Source organism: Calliphora vicina, chromosome 3 (assembly GCF_958450345.1).
Source record: "Calliphora vicina chromosome 3, idCalVici1.1, whole genome shotgun sequence".
NCBI classification, from domain to species: domain Eukaryota; kingdom Metazoa; phylum Arthropoda; class Insecta; order Diptera; family Calliphoridae; genus Calliphora; species Calliphora vicina.
Window position 1 is genome coordinate 70,260,408 of NC_088782.1, and position 17,788 is coordinate 70,278,195.

Genomic DNA, 17,788 nt, shown 5'->3' on the forward strand with positions numbered 1-17,788 from the left:
AGCAGGATACATCCAAAAGCTGGGAAATTTGGTACCATAAGAATTGAATCCGAGAGACCTTAAATTACGATTTTGTATGTCTGAAATGCTGCTTGAACGCTATAAAAGAAAATAATTTGTGCACCGCATCATTACTTGCGATAAAAAATGGATTCATTACGATAACCCGAAGCGTAAGATATCGTACGTAAGGCCCGGCCAACCAGCCGAATCGACACCAGTACCAAATATCCATGACGCTAAAGTAATTATCTGTATTTTGTGGGAGCAAATGGGTCAGATTATTGGCCGGAAAACTCCCAGAACATGCGACCAGACATGAAACCGTAATACATAATTCATCCTGTTAACACCAGTTAAAAAAGTATTTAGAATGATGTGGTTGGAAAGTTTTGCCTCACCGCTTTATAGTTCAGACTGTGCCCCGCACAGATGGAAGACTTCATACATTTTTGTGCAAAAATTATAAGGAGTGGCCGTAGAGCATTGAAATTTGTCACCGAGAATTATATGGACTAAATTAAGAAAAACATGACATTTTATCAAAATCGTCCACGCCCATCGCAAACTGCCCCTACAATCCAAATTAATTTTTTCTCATAAAATTTGTCCTTTTCAAGCAAAAGTCTAGAAATTTGGCACATACCTTCTACCATTAAAAGAACGCATGCCAAGTTTTATTAAAATCTACCACGCCCATACAATCCAAATCGATTTTTCCGCATAAAACTTTTCTTATATAAGCAATAGTCTAGAAATTTGACACATATATTTGCTGAAACAAAAGAAGAACGCATGCCGAGTTTCAATATAATCGGTCACGCCCACCACCCACCGCCCATGAAACCCATACATATATAAGAATTTTTTTGTTATTTCGTTTATCATTCGACAAAAAAGTTTAAGTTTCCATCCTGTTGTGAAAACATCTGAGAACTAATTATTTTAATCGAAAGAAGACTCCTCCACCTTTAATTTTATTAAAACATTAGCTTGCTCCATGGAAAATCAAAAATAAAATAATTTTTAGAGGCTTTTAGATTTGGCGGTTTATGAAATCTCCATATATTTTTTTTTATTTATGGAGAAATGCTATATTTTTTCAAATATGTTAAAGGTAAATGGTATTATCAGGAAAATTATACATAAATATAAAAAACCACTGAATGGCGTGAAAATATAAGTACATTTTTGCTTAATCCCCTTGCATGGACTTTACTTAAATTTTTTTAAAAATAAAATACAATTTTTCTTAAAACTATATGTAAGTGCGCATTTTATCTTTAAACATTTCTCTACAATGCTGCATCATTTGATTTTTGAAATTGAGTGGTCGAAAAATAGGGTTTTTGACACCAACATCCCTCTGTGCCCCCCGTCCCACTAATATTTGTTTCGATCGATGCAGAGCGCATTCTCTGGAAAACGCTTCACGTTAGATCAAAGTATTCGATATTGGCTGAATACGTTCTTGATGAGCTGTTCCTTTGGCTTGGAATCCATATGTTGTCAGAAAGATGTCAAAAGTTCTTAGCTAATAATGGCCAATACATTGACCAAATTTATATTGTAATAATGTTTCAAAACAAAAGAAAAATATTCCAGCAAAAAAAATCCCTCATTTTTAAGTCATACACCCAATATTTAGTAAACTTTTAAAATCTTTTCAATTAAAGGATATGTCTAACACAAACAATCTACTCTCATGCACATATAAATCAAAATTTTAATTGTATTTTAATAAAAAAAAACCCTAATTGTCCTTAATCTTTAGATGGCTATTTAGTTAAAAGCACTTGAAAACAAAATAATAAATCGTTTTAGAAAGAGATTAACCACAAAAAAACCTAAACGTCAATCACGCTCTTGGGGAAATCAAGTATTTGAACAACAACCGCAAAAGGCAACCAAACCCAAAATGGAAATCAAATAGAGATTATGTAACATTTTTTAAGAGGCAGACAGACAGACAATCACTTGAAACACTACATAGGGATCTAAGCAAGAGCTGTATATAGAAACACAACACACACAGATACTTTTAAACATACAACCATAAAGTGTATAAGTATCTAATAAACTTAATTTATTTATTATACAAAATAAGTAGCAGTAGATTCTAAGTAATATGGCTACAATACACTATAAAATAATATTATTTAGATGGTAACTGCAAAATAAAAATCAAACAACAAAAACAATCATTGTATAATGAATATAACATGTAGCAGGATATGTATCTAGTATCTTGTTTTAATGTATTTTACATCTACACCCACCATCTCTCTTTCTCTCTTAAAAAATAAGGACATTGATTCTTCCTTTTTAGTAACATACTCTTACATACATTTCGCCATTTTGTGTAGGTGTATTTTTTTTTTAGACAAAATTCGGAAGTGAAATTTTTTTTATTTGTGAAAAAGAGAGGAATTTCCTTAAATGTACTCGCAGTGTTGCCAGAAAATGTTAAAGAATGTTAGCTCTTTCTCTACAATATGAACGGTACTTTAACGTCAAAGGAAATGAAGAATTTCTTTTATATACTTTATAAAAGTACACAATACATAGTTGTTATTAAAATCAATAAAGTAATAAGAAGAGCTATAAGTAGTATTTAAGTTAGTATTCAGTTTTCCAAGAAATGCAATTAAATTTGTGTAGTTATTGAGTGTATGACTTAAAAATGCGAAATATACAATAGAATAGACGTATCTTTTGAAAGCGGTTTTTGTTTTTAATAACTTATACAAGGTGGCGCAAAAGTAAACTTCCTATGTTTTTTGGCTGTAATTGAAAAAAAAAAAATGAAAAACTTTGATTCTTCTTGTGGATTATTTTTATTTGGTCTTTTAATTTTTTTTACATCAAGTCGAGAATATGATGTCATGTAAATGGCCGCCGCCACAGTTGATTGTCATTTGAGCCCTTTTTATGGAATTTTCCATCACTTTGGCCAAAACTTCCGGCGATAGGTCCTCACATTCTTGACGGATATTGTCTTTAAGAGCTGCAAGAGTCTGAGGCTTGTTGACATAAACCCGCGACTTCAAAAATCCCCACAAAAAGAAGTCTGGAGCGGTCAAATCAGGCGATCTTGCTGGCCAGTGCAAATCGCCAAAACGGGAGATTAGGCGCCCGGGAAATGCATCCTTCAGCATATCGGTTGTGACACCTGTAGTGTGTGCCGTTGCACCATCCTGTTGGAACCACATGTTTTCCAATCCCAATTCATCAAGTTGCGGCAAAAAGAACTCGTTGCTCATTGCTCTGTAGCGCTCACCATTCACAGTAACCGTTTGACCCGCGACGTCTTCGAAGAAAAAAAGTCCGATGACTCCTCCAGCGAAAACAGCACACCATACAGTGACTTTGTGCGGGTGTAAAGGCTCTTCGTGGGTTACACGCGGATTTTCAGTGCCCCAGAAGCGTAAAATTTGCTTATTTACGTACCCGCTAAGATGGAAATGGGCCTCATCACTCATGATTATTTATGATGAAATATCATCTTCCATTGGTCAAATAAATAGTCAGCAATATTCCGCGTTCTGGAGCAGTGTAGCGTAACATTGTTTATTAACGTGTATTTCGCATGTGTTTACTACACAAATGTCAAAACAGAACTGACATTAGGGGCCAATCGCAAAATTTATAGCATTTTCTGATAGTAGGATTACTTTTGCGCCACCTGTTATATCACTTTGTTATTGAACCTTATAGTATAAACTACAACGAATCGTCATATACGGGAAGTTTTGTATTTATTTCTTTAATTTAAACAAAAATTGCCTCTGAAGCACAGCGATTGCTCACCAAAGCTTATTTTGAATATGTTTAATCGGTTTCAACGTGCGAGAGATGGTTTCCTCGGACGCCAAACAAGTTTGTAGATCAAGAATTGGAGGCATTACTCCATGAAGATTGTTATCAAACTCAACAAGAACTTGCAAAATTATTGGCAGCTACTCAAGCAGCAATTTCAAAACGATCAGCTGGATTCATCCAAAAGCAGCTGTTAAAAAGTACTTAGAATGAAGTGCTTGTGAAGTTTTGGCTCACCCGATTTATAGTCCAGACCATGCCCCGTCCGACTACTATTTGTTTCGATCGATGCAGATACGCTTCACTTTAGAACAGAGTATCCGAGTAGTTATTGCTGATGAAATCGTAGCTGATGAAATCGTTAGATTATTTGTGACAAGAAGATAGTCATAACTCAAAAAACATAGTTCCGAATAAAAAGGATTTTTCAGAAAACTTTTATTTAAATCAAGAGTTTTGAAAAATAAAGCCTAATATACACAACAGAGATTTATATGTTCTTTATTTGAGAATTACCAAAAAGAATTTCGTAGTGACACTCTTGTCGCAAAGAAACGATTTGAGGAATTGCAACATGAGTACAGCAGTGAAATACGCGATTGAGGCATTTTACAAGTCGATATCCTACTAGTCATCTGTCGCGAAGATTCTCTAGAATCATCTTGTATCCTAACACGATTTCCCTAAGATGCACAGTAATGGACAGTATAAAGCTTGTTAAATAATGAACCTGTCGAAAGCTTTCGACTCTAGGAAATCCTGCAAGATCCTGTAATCCAAACCACAGACTTTCCCGCAATATTGAAATCCACAATACTCAATAACATGAAAAGATGAATAGTGAATTATCAGGGTGGCAGTCAATCGTTCGTAGTGTTTAAAGACAGTTGCTCAAAATCCTGTAGAGTTAAATGAGTCTATAGTAGTCACTGTTTAAATACTACCAATAAAATTACCTTACGCCTCCATAACACTCTTAATTACCTGGACTAAGAATATCTTGGCATCGTAGCCAATAGAGTCCACATTACAATTGTGAATTACCCGTAAATATTTTGGTCATCTCTCTTTAATTTGACATTCATAGGATTCCGCATGATTGTGATATTTGGAGGTCGTCCAACAAGTAAAAACGAAAAAACAGTCAAATATGGACAGTACATTGAAGAAGAAAACTTCCCTGTAATTCTTCTGTCAATTGAAACATAGCGATAAAACAAACGGGATCCCTAATCTCGTTGATCCCGATTGGCATCCCTAATCTGCAAGAACTTCGTTTCACGAAGGACAGTGAGTTGTAGGACAAAATTTTACTTGAAATCATAATAAAGGAAACGGGTTCTCTAATATTATTGGAACACATTCCATCGATACCATTCGGATCATTTCATGACGGACAGTGAGTTGAAATAGTGATTTGGATCCAGCTTGGATTTGAACATTTAACAAATCTGGCGGCGTTTAAGACTCTCGAAGGTCAAAGGGTTAAATCCAAGCTGACACATGACTGTAAGAGAGCTCTGAATGGGTTGATAGAATACAATCTCATAATATGAAGTAAATGTTGGATGTTTGTTACCAGGGCAACTAGTTTTCGGATGAGCGTACACGCCAAGTGTTTGAGCTATCCTTAGAAGTGGGATTGCATTAGCAAAAACCCTGCTTGCGAATAAGCAATCCTGAATGATCAAGGGTTCTTGAGTTATAGCTGAAATACTTAGCCAACAAACATCAAGATAAGGAAATAAATAAAAGATCATAAAAGAAAAGTTTGGCCTGAGAACGTCAAACGCTTTGGAGGATTTACTATACTGGCCTAGTACTTTGAACCTGATTTGGAATTTCTAACCCTCAGAATGGCTGTGACACTGTGGCATTTCGAAAAGTATTAAGCCGAGTACGAGATATCCATGTACATCGTACATATTGATGGAAATATCATTTCTTCAAAGCGGAGAATGAACCCGTGTTTTGAATTTCAATACTACGAAACTTTTCTCTGTCGCTCACTTTGTTTAAAATGTTGTTAGTTTCCGTTATATTATCTTTAATTTATTCTTTAAATTATTCCTTCCCAATTATTCTTCTAAAAAAATGGAGCGATGATAATAAATTTGTCATAAACAACAATAATAACATATGACAATACCGAATTATTGCGTAGGAATAAAAGATTTTTCGAACACAAGTTTTAAGAAAATGAGCAACTAGGTACCATCTCAGTAAACAATATCCTTTAGGGTTGTGCTGATATGCCAAACACATGTTTATGACAGTTATAAAAACAAACCAACAAATAACAATAAAACCCAACACAGCCGTCAATGAGTCTGCTACCATCAAGTATGAAAGTTCACCAAAACTCACTCGTGTGTTTGATTTATACATTTTTTTTTTATTTTTTCATAACAAGTTTATTTTTTTGGAAATTTTATTTAATAAGGAATCATGTGCCACAATAAAAATATACGAAATTAAATAGCAAAAAAAAAAACACAACAAACAGTTCAATCAAAGATTCTACTTTTCAAGCTCAACAGCAGCAGCAGCTATAACCTTGAACTGACCTTTTAGAAAGTATTGCTCTAATGCTGTTCCAGATTTGTTTTTCAAATTGTTTGTTTTTTGTTTAATTTAAGCTACAATTTAGTTTTTTTATTATTATTTTACGCTACTTTTGCGAGTAATTGACAAATAGTCGTAGAGAAAACTCACTTTTAGCAATTTAACAATTTTCTGCTTGAACCGGCAAAAATACAACAACAACAGCAGCTGAGCGACAACAACAAGTTTAAATTGTACCTCTATGTAGGTACAATCTAAACAGAATCACAAGCTTAAAACATCAATAAATAATAAGAGTAAAAAAATGTTTGTATTTAACTCTCACGTACGCCAAAATGTTGTTTGTATTTTAAATTTTTTAATAAAGAGTAGTAAAAACAGTAACGAAAAATAACGAAGTTTAACAAATAAAAAACCTGTAACTTTAATATCCCACCCAACCAAACTATCGAAAGTTTCCTAAAAGCGAATTATTCTCGATAATTTTTCGAAATGTATAATACGAGAAATTGTAGATAATTTTTAAAATAAGTAATCTTTGTAATAGTAAACCAATCTTGATCGATATTGCAAATGAAATGTTAGCCACAAACTGACATTTTTCGCAGTTCTAGGAGACATTCCCGAACTAGTGATTTTACCCATCATTTAGGGTGGGAACTAGTTACTTCAATAGCTACGTGACTAGTTATTTTAACACGTGCATGTCCTTGACCCTTTCTGATTACAATGAGACTTTCTAATAGCTGGCCCAAAGTAGTCTACTTATTGGATTAACATTATGGTTAAATATAATCAGTTATCTTACTAACTACCTAACTGGTAACTTGTTCTACTACATAACTAGTTATTTTAACATGTACGGGTGCTAATTGACCTCAAAAAGTCAGCTAAAAAAACGATTGCTTGTAATGAAACCTTCCTTCGAGAACTCTCCAACAGATTGCTTCTGGTGGGTAAAATAACCACCTTTTAAAGTGCAGTACAAAATAATGATTTAAAGCGACTTCACTATTGGTTACTAAGAGACACTAAAGTGACTATTGATTTATAAATAAACTGTATGAGAATTATGTCAATACAATTTGTATAAAACCAGTTTGTACGAATTACTCACAAAACGTTTAAAGTGACTACACTTTAGGTTACATAGAGACACTTAAGTGACAATTGACATCACGCTAGATTACCTGGGATGTATAAAGTAACCAATTGACTTTTTTCTGCACTTCAAAGAGCACATACGAGTCAAATGCCCCCAAAATATATAAATTGGAGTCAGCCAAGTGATCAGACATTAGTGATAATTACATTGGCTACTTGCATAACAGCTGGGTATCTACATTGCATCAGATATGCAAAACACAAATTGCAAATTGTTCTAGTTGTACTTTTTACAAATATTTTTAGAAATACTTAAAAATAAATTTCTTCTTTAGATGTTCTGGTTTTCTATTTGGGCTTAAATTTAAATATACGACCTTAAACGGTAGCTATTAATCACTTTTGGTTTTGAAATTATACACTAATAAATGTAATTTTTCCATGAGTCGGAAATTAAAACGCCTTTGTCCGACCAAAAGTCCGGTATTAAGAGAAAAACTTTTTGGCGATGCCGCTTTGATATCAAAACAATTATTATATGAGACACTATTAAATCAGATGCGTTTCGTGGACCAATCGTAGGAAAATGAACTAAAACATAAACGTGGCTATAAGTCGATAAATAGTGGTTCAAAATAGGGATGAAAAAGTGCCTTTTTACAAAACATTAATACCTTTACTCAGAAGCATATCAGCCAACTTTTATGTCGACAATTATTTTAAACTAGAATCGAATAAAAATGTACTATTAGGAGAAAAAGTACTAATTTATCTTTTCCCTCTTGGAATATGAAAATACACCATTTTTGCGGAATTTTTTATGACATACATATGTCTTAAACGATTCAAGTCTGTATTCATTTTCTCAAGAAAGACTTGTTTTATTTGGATTTGGCCAAATCTACACCTTCACGTTCGAGTTCCAAATAGTTTATTTCTGTATGACTGGAGGCACCAATAATGGAGGTATGATAATTTCGGATAAAATGTATTTTTCTGTTTTTAATCCTTTTTGGTACTTTTTTTGTCCACATCATGAATTAAGCAAGAAACAGTAATTATTAGTACCAGCTGAATAATATAATTCTCATTTAGTTAAAAATATTTTACGCATAAGTGGTTTACAAGAGAGCAGTTTACTTTTCGCCTCGTCATTATCATCGCTATATTTTTTCCGAAATACAGAAGTAAGAGCATTTTTGATCTGTCATTATTAAATAAATATTATTTTTGGATCACATCAATACGAGCTCAAATCAAGATCTGAGTTCTTGAAATAAACGCGTTTTGGGATTAATTAAATTTCATTATTTAAATAAACTTATTCAAAACACTTCTTAAATCAAATAGCAAAACAACTAAATTGTGAGATCAGTTCGATCTTTAAAAAAGCTTAACTAGAGCTGTGATCCATTATTGTATAAATTAGTTTGTGCTTGAGAGACTGCTACGGATTGATTTAACTTCGAAAAACTAAATTGTTTTAAAATTGTGTTTATGTAGTAGGAATTTTGAACTCCTATAATTCACACTCTCACATTATTAAGCCATCTAATCCTCCTAAAGAAACATAATACGTCTTGTTCAGATATTTAATACTTGGTCTATGACAGATTATATGAGTATGTTCCATAGCCTCAATCTCATCGATTGCAATCGGGAGTGCCATTATCTGTTTTACTAATCCTAGCCCTTATTGGACAGTAATCCCTTATCACACCTACAAAGATCCTCAGACTACACCGGACTGCATTCTGGATCATGTCAAGTCAAATTTGGGATATATGAAACTTTGCAGTTCGTTTTCAAATACCTCTCAGATATTCAGGCCTGTCACAATTAATTTCGCATTTTGCTTCTTAATATTTCTTTGTTTTTCTAAAAATTTCTGTACATTTGTTTTAATATTAAAAACGTTGTCAAATTAAAATCAGAAATATGTATAGAATTATTAAATATTTTTTGAATTAATAAGTTACACGGAATCTGAAGAACCTAAAACGAAATCGATCGGAATAAAAACTACGGAATTGAAACCATTCCGAACAAAATGTGTGAGAGGCCTGATTATCATATAATAGTGACAGATTGGAGGTCTTATACCTAATGCCGTTAACTCCAAGTTCACTCCATAATCTATTTCGCAAGTTCGTCCGCGACCTTAGTCTTTTTTTAATGTTTCCCATATTTTATTTTAAAGCACACATTGGCGAAACAAATTTAACTCAATCAGTTCTTTAGCAACACATGTTTATCGTACTTTACATATTTCAAAGTTAAAAAAACAACCCAACTTTTCTACGTTGCGCTAAAGTTGGCTGTACTGATTGAACTGTAGCTGTCAGTCACAGTTGAAGCGAAAGTATTCTATGTGTTTGGGCCTTAACTTCGACTATGAAACCAATATGGTTTTAGCTATGGGACAGTGGGTGGCCCCACATCTAATTAAGATGAATGGACCCATCAGACCTGAGTAGAAAACAACAAGAAATAATATAAATTTTAATCTAATATGCAGCAATACAATACAATTTCCAACAATTTAATTGAAGTAGACTTTGGCGTATCAACACATTGCAGTGTTATTTTCCCCACTCTATCAGCTCTGACTCGCACATTTAATGACAAACATACACATTGGATACTACAGAGATGGAAGAGTACGAAAAAAACTAACTCAATAATAAATAAAAAACGTGCTATATAATAAAATTGTTTTTGCAAATGGGAAGGGAATGCATGCTAACTGTAAACTATGAATGAATATTCGAAAAGGTTTGAATATTCGATAAACAAAAGCATTGTGATTAGGAAAACCAAATGAGACAGGGTTTTAAAAATCTCGGCATTTTTCGTTTTTTATTTCGATATAATCCTGACCATAGCTAATTTAAACATTTTAAGGAATTTTAAACTTTGTATTTTGGTCGAAAAGTTTTGTTTCGTTCATAGTTAACGCGATATTATTAATAAACTTGTGTATATGACTATCAATGCAAGGGAGACCTGTTGATCCCTGATTGAAATTAAAAAATCTGACTCCGTTAGGATTTGAAACCAGATTAGTATTATAAGTATGCTGAAATTAAGCTTTCTAGGTATTTTGGGATCTTCAAAAATCTTCCAAAATGTCATGCGGGATTTCATAATCCCGAAAAAATTTCCCGGGATTTTCAGTATCGGGATTTCAGGATTGGCATCCCTAATTGTGATCAAATTGTTGAGTTTTTTTTTATCAAACAGGATTTAGGTATGAATCCAGGGTTTTGAAAGTTTTAATTTATTGAATCTTCTTAAGTCTATGTATCAAATGGGTCTTAACTCAAAAGGTTGGTATAAATCTTCCTTGTTTAAAAATGAGTTCTGTAATTCTGTCTAGATAGATATTTAAAATTTATAATTGTGATTCCAAGGACAGAAGGTCACATGATTTTTGCAAATTTAGTTTTATTGCTCTATAATTGCTATCATTAACAATTTTCGATTTCGGTTTCACAAAAATTTTCAAAATCTTCAATTAAATTAAAATGTTTTGATTGGACTATTAAATCACAAACAATGCATATTATTTATATGACCTCTAAAGAACATGCAGACACATGTTAACTTTATGATAAATTAAATAATAGAGTTAATTTCATAATAGAACTTGGGCATTCAAATGCTTATTACTATTTGAAAACACGAAAACAAATCAATTAAAGAAATTATAGAATTGTCAAAATAAATGCCATTTTTTCTATTCTCAAAACAGTTTAATCAAACGAGTGATAAACAAATTTGACATTCTAGGGGTGTTTTAAAGTCCACAATGTTTTTAGGAAAAATATGTTCAATATGCAATTTAACCCAGATATGCCTACTGTAATACATGTAGTACACGTAGTTATTGTTTATAGGATATGTCACGTTTATCAAAATACCATTTTTTGGTTCACATACTTAGTATTCACCAATACCTCATAGGAGATTGTGTGATCGCATTATTTTTTGCTACTATTTTTGAGTTATTGAATTTTTAATTTGTGATATTTTCATAATGCCCATATTCAGTCATTATGGACATATCTCGTATGTACGGAAAGTAAAATTTTTTACATTTACAAGTGAATAAATACAATTTTTTTTTGGAATTTATATTTATGAAGAGTAGCTTGATTGTTTCATTATTGCACTTTAGTTTTGTTGTGGTGACCCCAATGTCCTCTATATTGGACGACTTAAAAACCCACTTTTTTCAATAAATTTTTAAAAAACTCTAATTGCACTGTTTTTTATTTCTCATTTGCTACCAAAATAATATAAAAGTAATTTTAAAATGATCATGCTCAAGCAATCAGCATATCTGGGTTGACATTCTTTTTTTAAGAAAAAAATGGGTTGGGTCATTATGTAATTTAAATACAGCTGTAACCTATACATTAAAATAAGCTATTGCATTAAAATAAGCTAAATTATTTCTTTTCCTGACTAAAGTCTTTAAATCTGACTAGTTTTGGAACAGACCAATTGTGAAAGTTTTGAATTGTTTGTTCTCATATCAATTTGAAATATATAATTCACCCATTTTCAAAATATTTGATCTGATAAATTTTAACCCAGCTTAAACAAGTAATAAAATCAGTTTGAGTAAATACTATTTTAACGTATTTCATAATAAAATAAACGTTAATGCAATATTTTCTCCTTTGTGGTGCAGGGAGTGCTTCAACGATTGCAAATGTCTTGTTGTGGTAACAAGTAGACTGATAAACATTTTATGTTTACCGACTTTACCTACTTTATAGACAGATAAACTAAATGACTGAAGAGATATCTGTGCATTGTTTATTAGTTGGCTTTAGGGAATTTGTTGGTCTTATCGGCTTAGGCGTGATTTTAAACTGACGTAAGAATATTTCTTTTAAAAAGGCAAAGTTGTGGAATTTTTTAGATTTTTGACATTATTAAGTGCAGTCATGGAAAAAGCAAAATAGATAATCATGGCTATTCCTGTTCTCACTTTCACCATTCACCTTATTTTTGAAAGCATAATTACAACAATATAATATAAAACAAAATTTCGAAAATTATATACATAATTAAGGTTAAACAAATTACGTGTAAAAATTTCTAATAAGAAATTCTGAGAAAATTAGATACAATTGTTATAATTGTGCTTTGAAAAATAAGGTGAATGGTGAAAGTGAAATCAGGAATAACCCTGAATAACACAGTGCTCGAATTTTAAACTTTTTTATCTGTCAAGCGGGGTAACCTAATTCGAGTAAGCTGAATCCAATGGTGCTAATCGTTTTTTTAGGTTAGCTCTTGTTTTTGAGATATACCGTTATTTCGAAAATGGAGGAGGTTGAACAACATATATTCGCGTAACTCATAAACGGTTAAGTTTATTGAATAAACTGAAAAAACCGAAATTCCGCAATAAAATTACCTTTAACGAAGACTGAAAGTTTATTTTAATCTGCGTAGTCGTTTTAGAAATATAATTTTTTTGGGCAAAAAAGTTTTTGTGTTGTTAATTTTTGTACGCGCATAGAAACCAAAGTTTCAAACAAAACATGCTCTAAATAATTAATTAGTCTTGTGAGGTAATACGGTGAAAACCTAACAACGACTTGAAATGAAAGATATGAAAATTTGCTAAAAATTTCTAAATGACAAATATAATGTCAAGATATTAAAGGTCATAGTTAACTTCACTATTCGAGTTCTTCAAGTTTGTATATATAAAAAAAAAGATATCGGCAGTAACACACCCTGGAATTATTCTTTGAATTGTTAAAATTCATTCTGCAAAATACTATGATGATTGGATAATAGTAACTCGAGCTTCATTGGCTTTAAATTTTGAAAATAAGTTTACAAGGAGAAAAAAAGGTTTTAAATACTTATTTTATCATAGAATCAAAATGTATACTGATCTGCTTTATAATATTCCCTTGTTAAATGCAAGATGGCTGTACAGCAGAAACTATTTGAAACTACACAAAACAGGTGGTCCAATGAACCTTGCTGTGCTGCAACAAGGACGACCTGGCCCGTATATGATGCCAGCAGGACGAATTTACTTATGGAATTCCATCGTGAGCAAATAAACCTAATTGTCTCCTTTATTACAGTTATAATTGGGACACATGCTAGAAGACTGGACCTACGGTACAAGGACTGTAGACTGTCCGGGTCTGACAAACCTGAGGGAACGCATCATCTGAATCCCATTCCTATCATGCTTGAATAAGCTATCAAAGATGAATCTTAGACGAATCTAATCCTTCATCACTGAATCTGATTGGTTTAACTCGGAGACAACGAAAGTATTATAAATACCCTGCTATTTAACGATTGGGATCAATGAGATCAATTTTGAATGGATCCAAGTGAGCTGCTTGACGAGTGGCTGCCCATGTAACATAACCTATCTTTCTAATAAGATTAAAAAAGTCCTTGGGAATTTTTTCCCTTTTCTTATTTTTAACATTGAATTTTAATAGGAAAAATGGGAAAAACTCTCGAATAATTTTTTATCAGACACAATTTTTCAACAAGATCGGTCGAGAACCTATTGTTATTAGCAAAATGTGTCCCCAATAGTTCTTCAATCTTTCGAAAAAAATATTTAAAATAAAAAAATTTTAATATTTTTTTTCCGAAATCAAAAACTTGTTTGACTTTTTTTTAAAATGGGCCCTTTTTTTCTTAAAATAAAGCTTAGATATTTTTAGATATTTTCCTTGAAGACCTATTTGGTCGCTTAGTGGGATGCGAGTGGGATATCTATGAAAATAAATATTTTGTAACTCAAAATATACACAACCCAATTATAAATAAAAAAAATCATCGGGAGTTTGTTCCAAGGGAGTTTTTTCCCATTGAAATTGAATTTGAACAGGAAAAATGAGAAAAGTGAAAAACTCCCGTGTAATTTTTTGCAAAATCAAAAACTTTGTTGACTTTTTTTTCAAAATGGACCTTTTTTAATTTTTTTAGCTCAAACAATAGCTGAGATATTTTCCTTGAAGATCCTTTTGGTCGCTTAGTGGGATGCGAGTGGGATATCTATGAAAATAAATAATTTGTAACTCAGGACATACAATTTTTTACTTTTTTTTTGCAAAATCTAACCTTAGTGCAAATTTTATCGCGATAGGAAGACATCGATTTCAAAAGTTGGTTCACTTGACATGAAATGCCCCATATGTGTAATTTAAAATCTGTATTTTCTATCCCAAGAACTGGAAATAAATTCCTGTTATTGATTTTTTTATGGTTATTAAATACTTTTTTCCTCAAATTCCTCGAAATTGTTTAATTATATCCAAAACGAAATATTTCATACTCTAAAACATTTAAAATCCTGATATGGATACCCATTACTTTCAAGCCTGATATTGAATAAAATTCAATAATTTAATTTAAGGGAATATTTGTCTAATGTTTTGAAATTAATTGTAAATTTACCTATTTGGAAAATTTTTTGTATAAATTCTATTTTTAAAATATTTTTATGGAAACATTTTCAAAGTGAGGTGAAGAAATGTTCTATAAGCAATTTTTCAATGATTAAGCGTTTCATATAAATTATATAATAATTTTAAGGCCTTTGAACTTCTTACCAAGATTTGTTTCCTTAACTAAAACTTAAAATAAAATGCGTACACAATTCTATTGTAAGAAATTCGGAGCCTTAGAATTTCACTCCAGCCATTCTCATTCTCGAAAATATCCTATATAAACAATAAAAAACACGTTTTTAGGCTATTTACCAATTTATGCAACAACAAAAAAAAAACACACAAAAAGAGATAAATAATACCCCAACTCTGCTGATTTATCACATGGTTGTCCTTCCCCATTTATAAAATGTACGAGAATTTGTATGTTTTTCATTTATAGCGGTATGTATGGTGGTGAGTAAATATTCGTGTGTGTGTGTGTGTATGTACGCAAAAATGTTTGTAGGTTTGTTTGTTTGTACGCAAGTAAGTTTGAATGTTTGTTTTTGTATTTAATACACAGAGCTGGCACTACTATTCTCTTAAGTATGTGTATGAATGTATGTTGTTGTATATAAGTTACCAACAATAGTAGAACACGAAACAGAAGTGGTGGAGAAATAAAAAGGAAGAACAACAAGAACAATGTGGCAGCAATTTATCGATTTTAAGCAGGCAGCCAGGCAAAGTACAATAAGAAAAAAATACCCCCAGCAAAGGGATTCCTGATTAAAACGACATTTAGTAGAAGTGGAAAATTTATTTTACTTCTACAATTATTAAATTAGAAATAATCATACAGAAATCGTATTAAATTACTTTATTATTGCAAATGTGTACCTCTACATACAATTTCCAATTTCGTTCGTTTTGTTTATGGCAATTTCTAATTCACAAAAAAAAAACATTAGAACATTAGAAAATTCTGTATACTATTGTAGGAAAGTAAGCATTTAAAAAAAAAACATTTATTAACAATTAAATTACAATAAACTTAAAGCTTAAATAAATAAAATTTATTACTTTTTATTATTGATTTTAGTTCTTTCAGTTTTGTACACAAAAAAATCTACTAGATTTCTTTAGTTTTAACTTTTAGCACTTTTTTCAAATATTTCTTTATATGGACTTGGATTTTTTGTGTATAAGTTAAAGATTTTTTTTGTTGTTTCCTTTTAGAATTCACTTTTCACAGTTTTTAACAAAAATAAATTCAAGCTTTGAGGATGAAAACGTTTTAAACGACTGATTCCTTCAGAAGACCGAACAAAACTGAGCGAATATTCGAAGCTCTTTATGGAAAAATGCACTCCACACAATTGCGCAAGCAGCGTTACCAGTTGTGCCGATTTGTGCTCTCATTTAAAGGGAATTTGAATTTCACAATTTGGGGTGTTTTGTTTCGAGTGTAGGAATCCCAGTGGTTTTGGGTTTAACTTTTTATTGCATTTATCTACAAGTTGTTTATTCGTTCTGCTAGTGGTGCAAGCTATTTTTTGTTGTAGTAATAATTAAGGGCATTTAGTTTACACTTAGTTCTAGATTTTTATTTAAGTTGAACATGCAATAAAATACTGACCATCTTCAATGAATGTTGTGAGGAAAATCAAAAAATAAAATAAAAACTTACACACCCAAAAATCAGCATTTCCAAAATACTATCTGGCTATCCCAGACTTTTGCATCAATTCTAAAGCCCTGTAGCGCTGAAAGTAGATCTGTATGATTTAGGAAAAATGGTGAAATGAAACATCCATCACTCATTTGAATAAAAAGTTACTTATGATAGATTAATTCAATTTGAGCTTTTATTCAGAATTTAAAAATACCTAATTTCAATAAAATCCTTCCAATTAAGCTAATTTTTTAACAACTTTTCAATGGCTTTTATTTGAAAATAATTCATTCATTGTTGAATTATTGCAACAATGATTAAACTTTTGCTGATTTAAATCAAATTCAATGAAAAATGATTTTAAATTTGATTTTCCTTCCTTTTTTTAAAATAATTTACAAAATAAGGAAAAAATGCATTGTTACGAGATGAAATTTAATATGATATTTATAATTGAATTATTAATTAATTTTTTTAACCTTTAATAGTCCTTACAAACTGAAACTTTTGTAAATACTCCAATATTTTTTTTAAATTTAATTTTGAAACTCGATTTCAATCAATAAAAATCTCCCTTGTGGCTTTTAAAGGATCCTATTATGTATTTACATTATATTACAAAATATCAATCGGAATAAAGTCCATGAATAACAGTCAGCAATGACGCAAAGTCGATTTAATTTTCACAAATCCGTTACTTTACGGTCCTGATCACATGTTATTGTAATGTCATACATTATTTAAAGATCACTACTTAACCTATAGTACAATGTTGCACATGGACAGCATTAATATATTTATTTTTGTATTTTGATGTCCACTAAATTAAGAAAAATATTTTTAATAAAAAGTAGAAAATTAATAGACGATAAACTTAAATAATTTGAGGAGTTTACAAAAACAGCAAGGGAATTATGCACCAGGACCAAATATAAATGGATAACTTTGATATTAATATCAGTATCATGCTATTAATATTAGGGTAATTTTTTTAAATTAGATTTTTTGTTTTGGGAATTTAGAGATTTTAATTTAAATTTATTAACACATTTTTTTGCAAAAACTGACCAAAAAACAAGTAAGAGAGCTATATTCGGCTATATCCGATTCTTATATACACTTCACCAAATTATACTTTATAATAAAAATTTTAATTATTTTTTGGTAAACAAAATTTAAACATTTTTGC

General features: G+C 31.2%; 1 protein-coding gene across 1 annotated transcript in view; it reads right to left on the reverse strand.

Moving 5' to 3' along the window:
* Nucleotides 1–16,262, reverse strand: part of LOC135953129 (uncharacterized) — an 80,293-nt gene extending 64,031 nt beyond the window's left edge. The window contains exon 1 of the mRNA XM_065502819.1: nt 16,008–16,262. The gene's annotated coding sequence lies outside the window, so the exon portion shown is untranslated. The remainder of the gene's footprint in view (nt 1–16,007) is intronic.
* Between the last annotated feature and the right edge of the window lie 1,526 nt (nt 16,263–17,788).